The sequence below is a fragment of the Aethalodelphis obliquidens genome, unplaced genomic scaffold, assembly GCF_003676395.1.
Source record: "Aethalodelphis obliquidens isolate GAN/ISIS:26980383/991018 unplaced genomic scaffold, ASM367639v1 scaffold41, whole genome shotgun sequence".
Classification (NCBI taxonomy): domain Eukaryota; kingdom Metazoa; phylum Chordata; class Mammalia; order Artiodactyla; family Delphinidae; genus Aethalodelphis; species Aethalodelphis obliquidens.
The window spans coordinates 7846838-7857651 of record NW_020837985.1 but is presented as its reverse complement, the minus strand read 5'-3'; the positions used below and the strand labels follow the sequence as shown (position 1 = coordinate 7857651).

The 10814-nt window shown below is 42.2% G+C and overlaps 1 long non-coding RNA gene across 3 annotated transcripts in view; it reads right to left on the bottom strand.

The window, feature by feature from the left end:
* LOC113633842 (uncharacterized) overlaps positions 1–10814 on the bottom strand; it is a 154308-nt gene that overhangs the window by 11101 nt on the left and 132393 nt on the right. The window contains exon 6 of one of the 3 annotated variants that reach the window (XR_003438374.1): positions 6060–8241. The exons of the other annotated variants lie outside the window; for them this stretch is intronic. This is a non-coding gene — a long non-coding RNA (uncharacterized LOC113633842). Of the gene's footprint in view, positions 1–6059; positions 8242–10814 lie in introns of those variants that run through there. 3 annotated transcript variants of the gene reach the window in all.

The following is a 10814-nucleotide window of genomic DNA, read 5'->3' as shown; positions in this document are numbered from 1 at the left end:
AATATATATTACTTCAAAGCCAGAACAAATATATTATTCTCATGAAAAGGGTAAGTTTAATAATGAATTGATTAAAGGAAAATAATCAGTAAGGCAAAAATTATATGACATTACTGGAAAAACTTAAGTATGAGAAACACCTTGTAAGCCATCCTAAATTCTCTCCTCCCTCACTCCCCCATGAGCCAGCTGCAGCCACAAATCCTCTGAGTGGCTAAGTTAGCTGTACTCAAAGTTACAAATCTGGGGACTTCCCTGGTGGTCCAGTGGTTAAGACTTTGCCTCCCAATGCAGGGGGTGCGGGTTCAATCCCTGGTGGGGGAACTAAGATCCCACATGCCTTGCAGCCAAAAAACCAAAACAGAAAACAAAAACAATATTGTAACAAATTCAATAAAAACTTTAAAAATGGTCCACATCACAAAAAAAAAAGAAAAAAAAACTTAAATAAATAAATTACAAATCTGAAAAAGGCAAAAGTTTAGATCTTCTCTTTCTACAGCCTTTTGCAGAATTCCCTGACACTTTGCAAAAGTGCTACCTTTATCACTTTCAGTTTAGGGAAGTGGTAAATGCAGGATCCATTTTAAAAGGAAGAAACTAGGAATAGTTGGTCATGGAGGCATGAGGAAACGTCTGAGATGTCTTCAAAATTCCTAATGGGAGAATTCCCATTGGCAAGGACACTTGAACCTTTGCTCCATCGATTTCAATTTTTAGAACTCCATTCCTCTCCCTTGCACCTGCTCTTCCAAAGAGCCTGCAGTTCAGATGCAACTCACTAGCCCCTCCACCCTTAATGCTATTAAGTGAAGCAGTCAGTGAAAATCTAATACCACATCTCCCCTGACACAGCACTATGCTAAACTCGATACCCAAACTTAAGCATTTCCTGTCAAATGTCCATATGCTCCCATTACCAGACCGCATTTGTTCTGCGGCAAGGTCTAACTAATGCTCAGAACATTGTACAGAGTCAGTGTTCAGTGGGCAACTGTGCTGCTGGGGAGTGAACTGGAGGCTCCATTCTTTTGGGGCTGGTTTTCCGGCTGTAAAGTCAGAAGGGAGGGGGATTTGTCTTCTAGTTCCCAGACCTTGGGACGCCAGGGGAATGATGACTTCTCTTTAACCTCATCGACACAGAGCAGGAGATTGGAAAACATTTTTTAAAACTAGAACATCCATTCTTAGGATAGAGGAAAATGGACACATTCATACATTGCTGAAAGGTGTGTAAATTCCCTTTCTAGAAAATAGTCTGGTACTATTTAAAAATACCATGCTTTCTCTCCCAGCATTTGCAATATTTGAGAGTCCAGTGTATAAGGAAAAATTTATTTAAGGATATTTACAGTATAGTTATTTGTAATAGCAAAACACTGGAAACAACTTCATTCATCGATAGGGAATTGGTTCAAGAATGATGGTATCCATGTTATGAAATATTATGTAGCTATTAAAGATATGTGTATGTGTTGAACTGGACGAATGTCCATGATATGTTATTAACTGGAGAAAAAGTTTTAAGTGGAAAAAAAGCAAGTTATAGAGTAGTGTGTAAAATATCCAATTTTCATTTAAAAAAGAAAAACTGCATATACAAATACATAAAGGTACACATGCACACACACATATGAAGGAAGAAACACATATGCATATATGTAAAAATGCAGAAGAATATCTCCCCACACACAAAAACTATTAACACTGGTTAGCCTGAAGGAAAGGGACTGTAGAGAGGATAAGGAAAATTATTAACTTTTAAAATATCTTTCTTGTTTTGTTTGACTTGCAATGAGCATGCATTATTCTTACGATGTAGAAGTATAGCAAGGTTATTTTAGTTGAGCACAAAATATTCTGATCCTATAATATAAATAGCTTAAATAATACTATCAACACCATCATTCTTAAATTGAGATTAAATCTTTGATTTAGTCATTCACCACTTCACCTACTGGGCACTGCATCCAGTAAATCTATATACGGTAACACCTGACTTGCACCAGGCACTGTGCTACATTCTAGGATACAGCAGGGAGCGAAACAGACAGACACTGCCTTCACGGACCTTACAGTCTACAAGGTGGAACAGACATTAAACTAGTAAAGCATATAAAAATATGGGATACCGTGAGAGAATCACAGGGTGGGTAATGGGCTGCTTGGACTGTGTGACCAAGGAAAGTCACTCTGAGGACATACATAGACTGAGACCCAAAGGTTGGGATATAAACTAAAAGTTTGCCAAGAGCCGGGATGGGCATCCGACCAACTCCATGGCAGTGGGGTGGGAATGGAGGTTGTTTGCGAGAAGCATCTGCAGCTGGAAGGGTTTGACACACAAGGAACCAGAAGGCCAGAGGGTCTGGAGCCCCCTGAGCAAGGGAAGGTGGAATGGCATGAGGTCGTAGAGAAGGGCTAGGAACCAAAGAGCTATACATGCCATAAGAAGACGTTTGACTTTTGTTGTAAAGTACACAGGAAAAGTTCATGGGGAAGACTGCCATGATGGGATTTATGTTATGAGGCAGACACTGGAAAGCCAGTGATACAACCCCCAACTCTGAGGATACCAAATGGTGGAGACATTTAAACAAGGAACTATGGTGTGTGGTGCTATGACAGAGGTCTATGGAAGCACAGGGGAGGGAAGAACTACCTCTGCCTGGGAGAACCCCGGGAGGCTCCACCAAAGAGGTGACATTTGCTATGGGTTTTAAAGAATGATTAAGAGTTCACCAGGCTGGGGCCAAGATGCATAGGGATGGGAGTCAGGCAGAATATTGCAGGCAGATAAAATAGCGCACAAAGATATGGATGCTTACGTAAGAACTTTGGGGGAAAAGATCTACATTTCACATAGCTAGAGAATATGGTACAGAGGAAAAGGGAAACAGGAGGGAGGAGGCAGGCAGGGCCTTTGTATATAATCCTACTTTAGGGAATTCATCCTATAGGACACGTGGCTTTTGAAACAGACATGTGTAATGATCGATTTTCATAACCACAAACTACGTTTCAATCCATCACTTTATGAACCTTTAATTGTGCCAAAAGAGAAGATGTCATAATTTTCTGAATTGGATTTGCTGTCATATGGTAAATGTATGTTTAACTCTATGAGAAGCTGCCAAACAATTTTTCAGAGTATTTGTACCATTTTAAACTCCCACCAGCAAAGCAGGAGAGTTCCATTGACTCCACTTCCTTGCCAACACTTGATATTGTCACTCTTTGCAATTTTAGTCCTTCTCGTGGTGTATAGACGTATCTCATTATGATTAATATTGAGCATCATTTCATGTGCTTTTGCCCACTCAGATATATTCTTTTGTAAAGTGCATGTTCAAGACTTTTACCCATTTTTTTAATTAATTTTTTTTTTTTTTTTGCAGTACATGGGCCTCTCACTGTTGTGGCCTCTCCCGTCGCGGAGCAACAGGCTCCGGACGCACAGGCTCAGCGGCCATGGCTCACGGGCGCAGCCGCTCCGCGGCATGTGGGACCCTCCCAGACTGGGGCACGAAGCCGCATCCCCCGCATCGGCAGGTGGACTCTCAACCACTGCACCACCAGGGAAGCCCATTAATTAATTAATTAATTTTTAATTTTTTTTTTTTTGGCTGCATTGGGTCTTCGTTGCTGCATGCGGGCTTTCTCTAGTTGTGGCGAGCAGGGGCTACTCTTCATTGTGATGCGTGGGCTTCACATTGCAGTGGCTTCTCTTGTTGCGGAGCACAGGCTCTAGGCTCAAGGGCTTCAGTAGTTACGGTGCATGGGCTCAGCAGTTGTGGCTCGCAGGCTGTAGAGTGCAGGCTCAGTAGTTGTGGCGCATGGGCTTAGTTGCTCCACAGCATGTACGATCTTCCCGGACCAGAGACTGAACCCATGTCCCCTGCATTGGCAGGCGAATTCTTAACCACTGCACCACCAGAGAAGTCCATTTTACCCATTTTTAATAGGAGTGTTTGTCTTTTTATTATTAACGTGTAGGAGTTCTTAATATATTCTGGATTCTTTTGTTTCACATCCAGTCTAATTCCATACAGAAGAATGAAAAGAAAAATGAAATTGACAGAAAATGGAGAAGTAAAAGAGAATGCAGGGAATTCCCTGGCAGTCCAGTGGTTAGGGCTCCACGCTTCCACTGCAGGGGACATGGGTTCAATCCCTTGTCAGGGAACTGAGATCCAACAAGCCATGTGGCGTAGCCAGAAAAAAGAAAAAGAGAGAGAGAGAGAATGCATATGTCTAGATTATCTAGCCTCTGTCTGCCAATTTGCTGGGTAGACTTCATGTGTTATTTAATTTTGTTCTCACAGTAGATCTTGTAAATTGAGTGTCATCGATCTCATTGAATAAATGGGGAAACTGGATCTCACAGGGGTTGAGAGACTGGGCCAAGATTACCCAACTAGGATGTCACAGAATCCAAGCCAACTAGAATCCATACATCGACCCTTCGGGTGTTAAGAGGCTGCATCTCCAGAGGAACCTCGGTTCTCTCAAGATCCTGGGGTCAATGGGGTTAACATAACCTCTTTGGGCCCCTCCCCAAAGAAAGCCATTTATTCCCAAGTCCCAGCTTTAACTAGGAGATATTAATCTGCTAATGGTGCTTTCAAATGAGGCACATGTCCAGCATCTTTCACCAAGGGACCACATCTCTGTCTGTACCGGCTTTCAAGGAGCTGCAAATCCATGCCTGTTACTCCATCTGTGAATTCTCTACCCTGAGGCGGTGGTCTCCAGGAGAGAAGCTAGTTTCTCCCCTTGCCATTAGCAGTCATAGGCGTCTGCAATCATATCCTCGGAGGGAATCTGCCAGTCTTATCCAACACTTGAGCCTCCTGAGCGCTGTGTGGGAGCTGGAAGGGAAAGACTCCAACCAGATGAGGAACTGATGATAAAGTCCTTTTCTAAAGACATAAATCTAACAACCTCTAACCTCATGTTTAATGGCTGCTCATCAGCTACAGAATGATCATAATAACAACAACAGCAACATATATTGCATCTAATACCACCTGCCATCAATTAGAAGTGGTACCATTACTTGTTTACCTCTAAGCAAGAAAAAATATCTGCCAATTAAATAATGGCACAAATTCCCTAGGATTAATTGGTCTCACCAGCATCTTGTTACTTTGAAATGTTTTTCATCTATTTTGAGGAATTTGTCAATTTCCATTACCATCAGTTGCAATGTTTGGTGTTTGACAGGCAATCCTTTTGCATACATTGTGGTAAAAAAATATAACACGGTATTATCTCTTGCAGGTGTCTCTCTTTTTAAAGACTGTAAAGGCACTTGGTCCTTGCTTTGCAAATAAGTATAGAATTGTTGTTATGCCGCCAATGAATATTTGCTTCACTAATTTAAAATCTACCTCCTAGGGTAAGCTGGGACAAAGTGAAAGAGTGGCATGGACATGTATACACTACCAAACGTAAAATAGATAGCTAGTGGGAAGCAGCCGCATAGCACAAGGAGATCAGCTCGATGCTTTGTGACCATCTAGAGGGTTGGGATAGGGAGGGTGGGAGGGAGACACAAGAGGGAAGAGATATGGGGATATATGTATATGTATAACTGGTTCACTTTGTTATACAGCAGAAACTAACACACCATTGTAAAGCAATTATACTCCAAAAAAGATGTTTAAAAAAATAAATAAATAAAATAAAATCTACTGTTCTGTATCCATGCCTTTCTGTAGATATAACAACTTTTTAATCCAATACCAAATCTCAGTGTATTCTTTTAGTTATATGCTAAATGGCAACTAAATCCAACATCCATTATTTCAACAATGCATATCATGCAGTTGAAGTCAGAACAACACGGACATATACCCAAGTTCACACGTGCACAAAGATAACCCTGTCATGGACTCACAGATATAGAGAACAAACTAGTGGTTATCAGTAGGGAGAAGGAAGGGAGAGGGGCAAAATAAGAATAGAGAATTAAGAGGTACAAACTACTATGTGAAAAAAAAAACTAAGTAACAAGGATACACTGTACAACACAGGGAAATATAGCCATTATTTTATAAGAACTTTAAATGGAGTATAATCTATAAAAATATTGAATCACTATGTTATACACCTGAAACTAATAAACTTTAATAATAAAAAAAGAAGATAACCCTGTCACATCTGCTGCCTGGTTGGCAGTGATTGTAAAGTCACATCCACCATAAGTCACATCCAAAGTTTAGAGATGTGAGACTACAGAAGAAAAATGTGCATCTTGGAATCAATGAAATATAAGAATAAGCGTCAGCATTTAGTGAGCACTTACCTATGCCAGGCATTTTTCTAAGTCTTTTTCAAGTCTAATCAATTTAATTTTAACCATAACCCTAGAAGGAAGGTACTATACGCCCATTTTATAGATGAAGAACTAAAGCCCAGAGGGACTGACAAACTTTCCCAAGGTCACATGGCTAGTAAATAGCGGAACTAGTCCTCAAACTCAAGCAGTATTGCTCGTAAGATCACCTAACTGTGTGCTATATTGATTCTCTAATCTAAATTTCATATCAGTCCAGTTCAAGGACCTGTGCACTTGGATCCTACCTATTCTCTGCAGCCTCATCTCACAGTTTCCATCCTTGAACTCTGCACTCTAGCAGCACCTTGATCCCCTCCCCACCTGCTGTCTGACCCTTCTTGCCTTGTTCATGATCTTTCTTCTCCAGACTCCTTCCCTTCTCTTACCTCCCCTGTCCAGCCCTCTCTCACCCTTCAAGACTCAGCTCAGATGTTCTCTCCCTCTAGAAGCTCACCACAATGGCTCCTCTCAAAACTTGAGTTTGGTGCCTGCTCTGTGCTTCTAGGATACTTGAACTCCCCTCTGTAAGCGCACTTATCACATCGCGTTTTCATTGTCCCTTCACTGAGCTGGCAGTCAATCAACATGCACTGGTCCGGTGTCCTGGCCAGCAGCAGGTCTGATTGGATGGACCTCGGCACTGGTGAGTCAGGGCCTTGTGGCTGCCACTCATCAAATGGTGCTGAAGCACCACTGCATGTCCGTCTCTCCTAACTAACAAACGCTCCGCATCCTCTCACAGAGCCCTGCATCTGGCACACCTGAGGCACTCAATAAATGATTATAGAAGTAAATTCAATTGAAATTTGCCCATGGTCCACAGCAAGAGATCACAGAATGGGTCTGTTTGTCACCCGTGCCTCGGGTGTTCAGGGAACAATCTTTGGAGAATCCACCCCATGCCCATTAGAGGGATCAGCATGAGGCAGGAAGAGCAACGTCTGAGAATCAGTAGGCTTCACTGGCGTCAGCCACGGAGGGGAACCTGGGGAAGGCAACTGGCAGCCACCGCTCATTCAATGTCAGAGCTGGGAGCGCCTTCAGAGACTTGACCTACCGATGCTAGGAGGGAGGAAACCAAGGTCCAGGGGAGGTAGTTCCCGGCCTAAGGCCCCTCAGGCAGTTGAGGCAGAGCTGGGACCACTAGATCCCATCACTTGCATCATCCACTCCACCCCACAGACCAAGAGGGCTGGCTGCTGAGCCTTTTCAGATTCAAAGATGAGAATAACAGCAGGTGGGTTCCTATAAGTAGACTAGGACTTATAAAAAAAACCACTTTCCTCTTGGAAGACTGTTCCTTTGGCCAGGAGCTTACTTGCTACATTTAGGAAGGAGACAAATGAATCAGACAGAGTTAAAAATGACTTGGAGAGATGCGCATAAAGAAAGTTCTGATGGAGTCTCTCAGGACAAGGTCTCCAGCTAATAACCATAAAATCTGGCAGAAATCAATCATCCTTGTCACGAAAGACAGGTGATAAATATGTGCTCAAAAACGCAGAACACTGGGACTGGAGGCAGCACCAAGTATAATCAAAATGGCAGGCAGCAGGAGCTCACCCAAAGGCACCTAGATTTGTAATCAATTAAAGAAAAAAAAGGAAGAATCCTGGACCTAAAAGATGAGAGTCAAGAAATCTCTAAAGGCAGGAGGGGTGGGACAGACTGTGCAAACAAAATACTAACATTACTGTGCCCCTACTTTGTGTTGGAAACTTTACATGCATTATTTGTTTACCCTTGGAGGGGTTCTATGAGTCATTATGCCCATTTCACAGATGAGGAAACTGAGGTTCAAAGAGGTAAAGCGTCTTGCTCCAGGTCTCAAAGCAGGTCAGTGGTGATATCAGGTAGAGGTTGGTCAGGCAAACTGAAAACAGTCCAGGTGTTTTAAGCTGAAAAAGATTAGTCGTGTTAATCCTAATTAGACATCAGAAGCTTACAAAACTGTTGGAGGAAACCGAGACGTGAAAGCCAGGAGAGCGGCGGATGGATCTGCCCATCATTAGCTTTCAGGTTTGCCATTGCAGCTGGGTATAAAGATTGCCACCCAAAGATGAGGATAACGCAGGAAGACACTGTCAAGGTCATGCTTCCGCCAAAGCTTCAGATTTGTTAGGGAAATACAGAAGCCACGGCAGAGAATTTCACATCTACCAAAACTGCTGCCAGCAAATGCAAAATGCTTTCTATTCCCTTCTTCCTTCCTCTCAGGGACACGCATTTCATTGGAAGAACCTAAGCCACATCTGGAACCATGCCGTCAGCCAAATAAAGGAAATATAGCTCCCAGTTTTCCAACCCCTACAATACAGGGAAGAGCATGGAAAGGCGTGGGAATGGCGCTGGGGGCTCACAGATAAAATCCAGGACAGCACAGAAAGAGAAAAACAAATATCATATAGTAACGCTTATATGTGGAATCTGGAAACATGGTGCAGATGAACTTATTTGTAAAGTAGAAATAGAGACACAGATGTAGAGAACAAACGTATGGATACCAAGGGGGGAAGGGAGGGTGGGATGAACTGGGAGACTGGGATTGACATATATACACTACTATGTATACAACAGATAACTAATGAGAACCTACTGTATAGCATAGGGAACTCTACTCAGTGCTCTGTGGTGACCTAAACGGGAAGGAAGTCCAAAAAAGAGGGGATATATGTATACGTATAGCTGATTCACTTTACTGTACAGCAGAAACTAACACAACACTGTAAAGCAACTATACTCCAATAAAAATTAATTTTAAAAATACCAAATACCAATCCATAACTTCCATAAATAAATAAACAAATAAACCCACTACAGCAGAGGTGCTGGAAACCACTCCAGTCTGTCTGCTTCCAAAACTTATACTTTTTCAACCAACTCTCCTAACTTGAGGAGGAACAAGTTTTTAAAAAGTTAAAGTTTATTACAGGATGATAAGCAGCATTGGCATATTGCTTTCAAAAAAACAAACAGGAGTAAAGAGTTAAGCACTTTCTTCAATATTTACATTAAATCGTAGTAGAACTACTTATTGCCAAGACAGTTGATCTATACTTAAGCTGGCTGAAAAGAGTTTATGGGTCATTACAATTGACTGACACATGTGCAGGGATCTGTTCAGAAATCACTGAATCCTGAACTCCTGTACGTGGAGAAACAGCTAAAAAATATTCCAATCTACTAACAACAACAAACTCTAATGGCATCCAAGCTTATAAAGTGATTTCTTTTTAGCTGAACTGAATGTATTAAAGTGCTAGAAAAGCAGGTATCAGCAGTGCATGCAAAACTCAAGGCTCAAAACACATCATGTCTACAAGAAAAGAAGACAAGATCTGTACGTTTTACTAGCCAACTTTTAAAAATACACAGCATTGCAGACCTACTAGAGAATGGACTTGAGGATACGGGGAGGGGGAAGGGTAAGCTGGGACAAAGCAAGAGAGTAGCATGGACATATATACACTACCAAACGTAAGGTAGATAGCTAGTGGGAAGCAGCCGCATAGCACAGGGAGATCAGCTCGGTGCTTTGTGACAGCCTAGAGGGGTGGGATAGGGAGGGTGGGAGGGAGACGCAAGAGGGAGGAGATATGGGGATATATGTATAGCTGATTCACTTTGTTATACAGCAGAAACTAACACACCATTGTAAAGCAATTATATTCCAATAAAGATGTTAAAAAAAATATATACATAGCGTTGGGAATTCCCTGGTGGTCCAGTGGTTAGGACTCGGCACTTTCACCGCCAGGGCCCGGGTTCAATCGCCGGTCGAGGTAGTAAGATCCCACAAGCCGCGCAGTGCAACCAAAAATAATAATAATAATAAATAAAAATACATAGCATTGACAAAAATGTATGCTTTTGAATTGCTTGTGAATGGGGGGAGTATTTAAGCAGGTTAAACCAAGGAAATAAATGGCGAAGAAGGTACAGTGTTTTATGAAACTAGAAATCTGATCGAGCTCCATGAAAGACAGGGGACTTGAGACTAGCCAGTGAGAGATTGCTGGGACGCTGACCTTGTGGTCTTTCTCTGTGACACAGACCACAGTGGGGAAATGTAGGTGTTATTTTGGAAAGTGGTTCCTGATCTAAGTTTAGGATGTGATTTTACGGGCATTATCACATTTGAAATTCACGACCACCCTGCAAAGGATAAGACTACCTATTATCCCTGCTCCATGTCACAGGAGGTATGAGCAAGGAGCTCGGTCCTTGAGACAGTTGAACTGGCCCTTGGCACTACCGTGTGCTGATATCAGGCCCTCCGGAATCTCATCCCAGCTTTTCTACTTCCTTGCTGTGTGACCTTGGCCCAAAGTGTCACCTTTCTGGAACATTACCACTGATGTATTTATTTATCCGACAGAATTGTCGTGAGGACCATCAGTGTCAACCCACTAACGAATCATCTATTCTGCGCTATATGCTGAATTACATTAAAATCCTGCCTGTGAGGAAT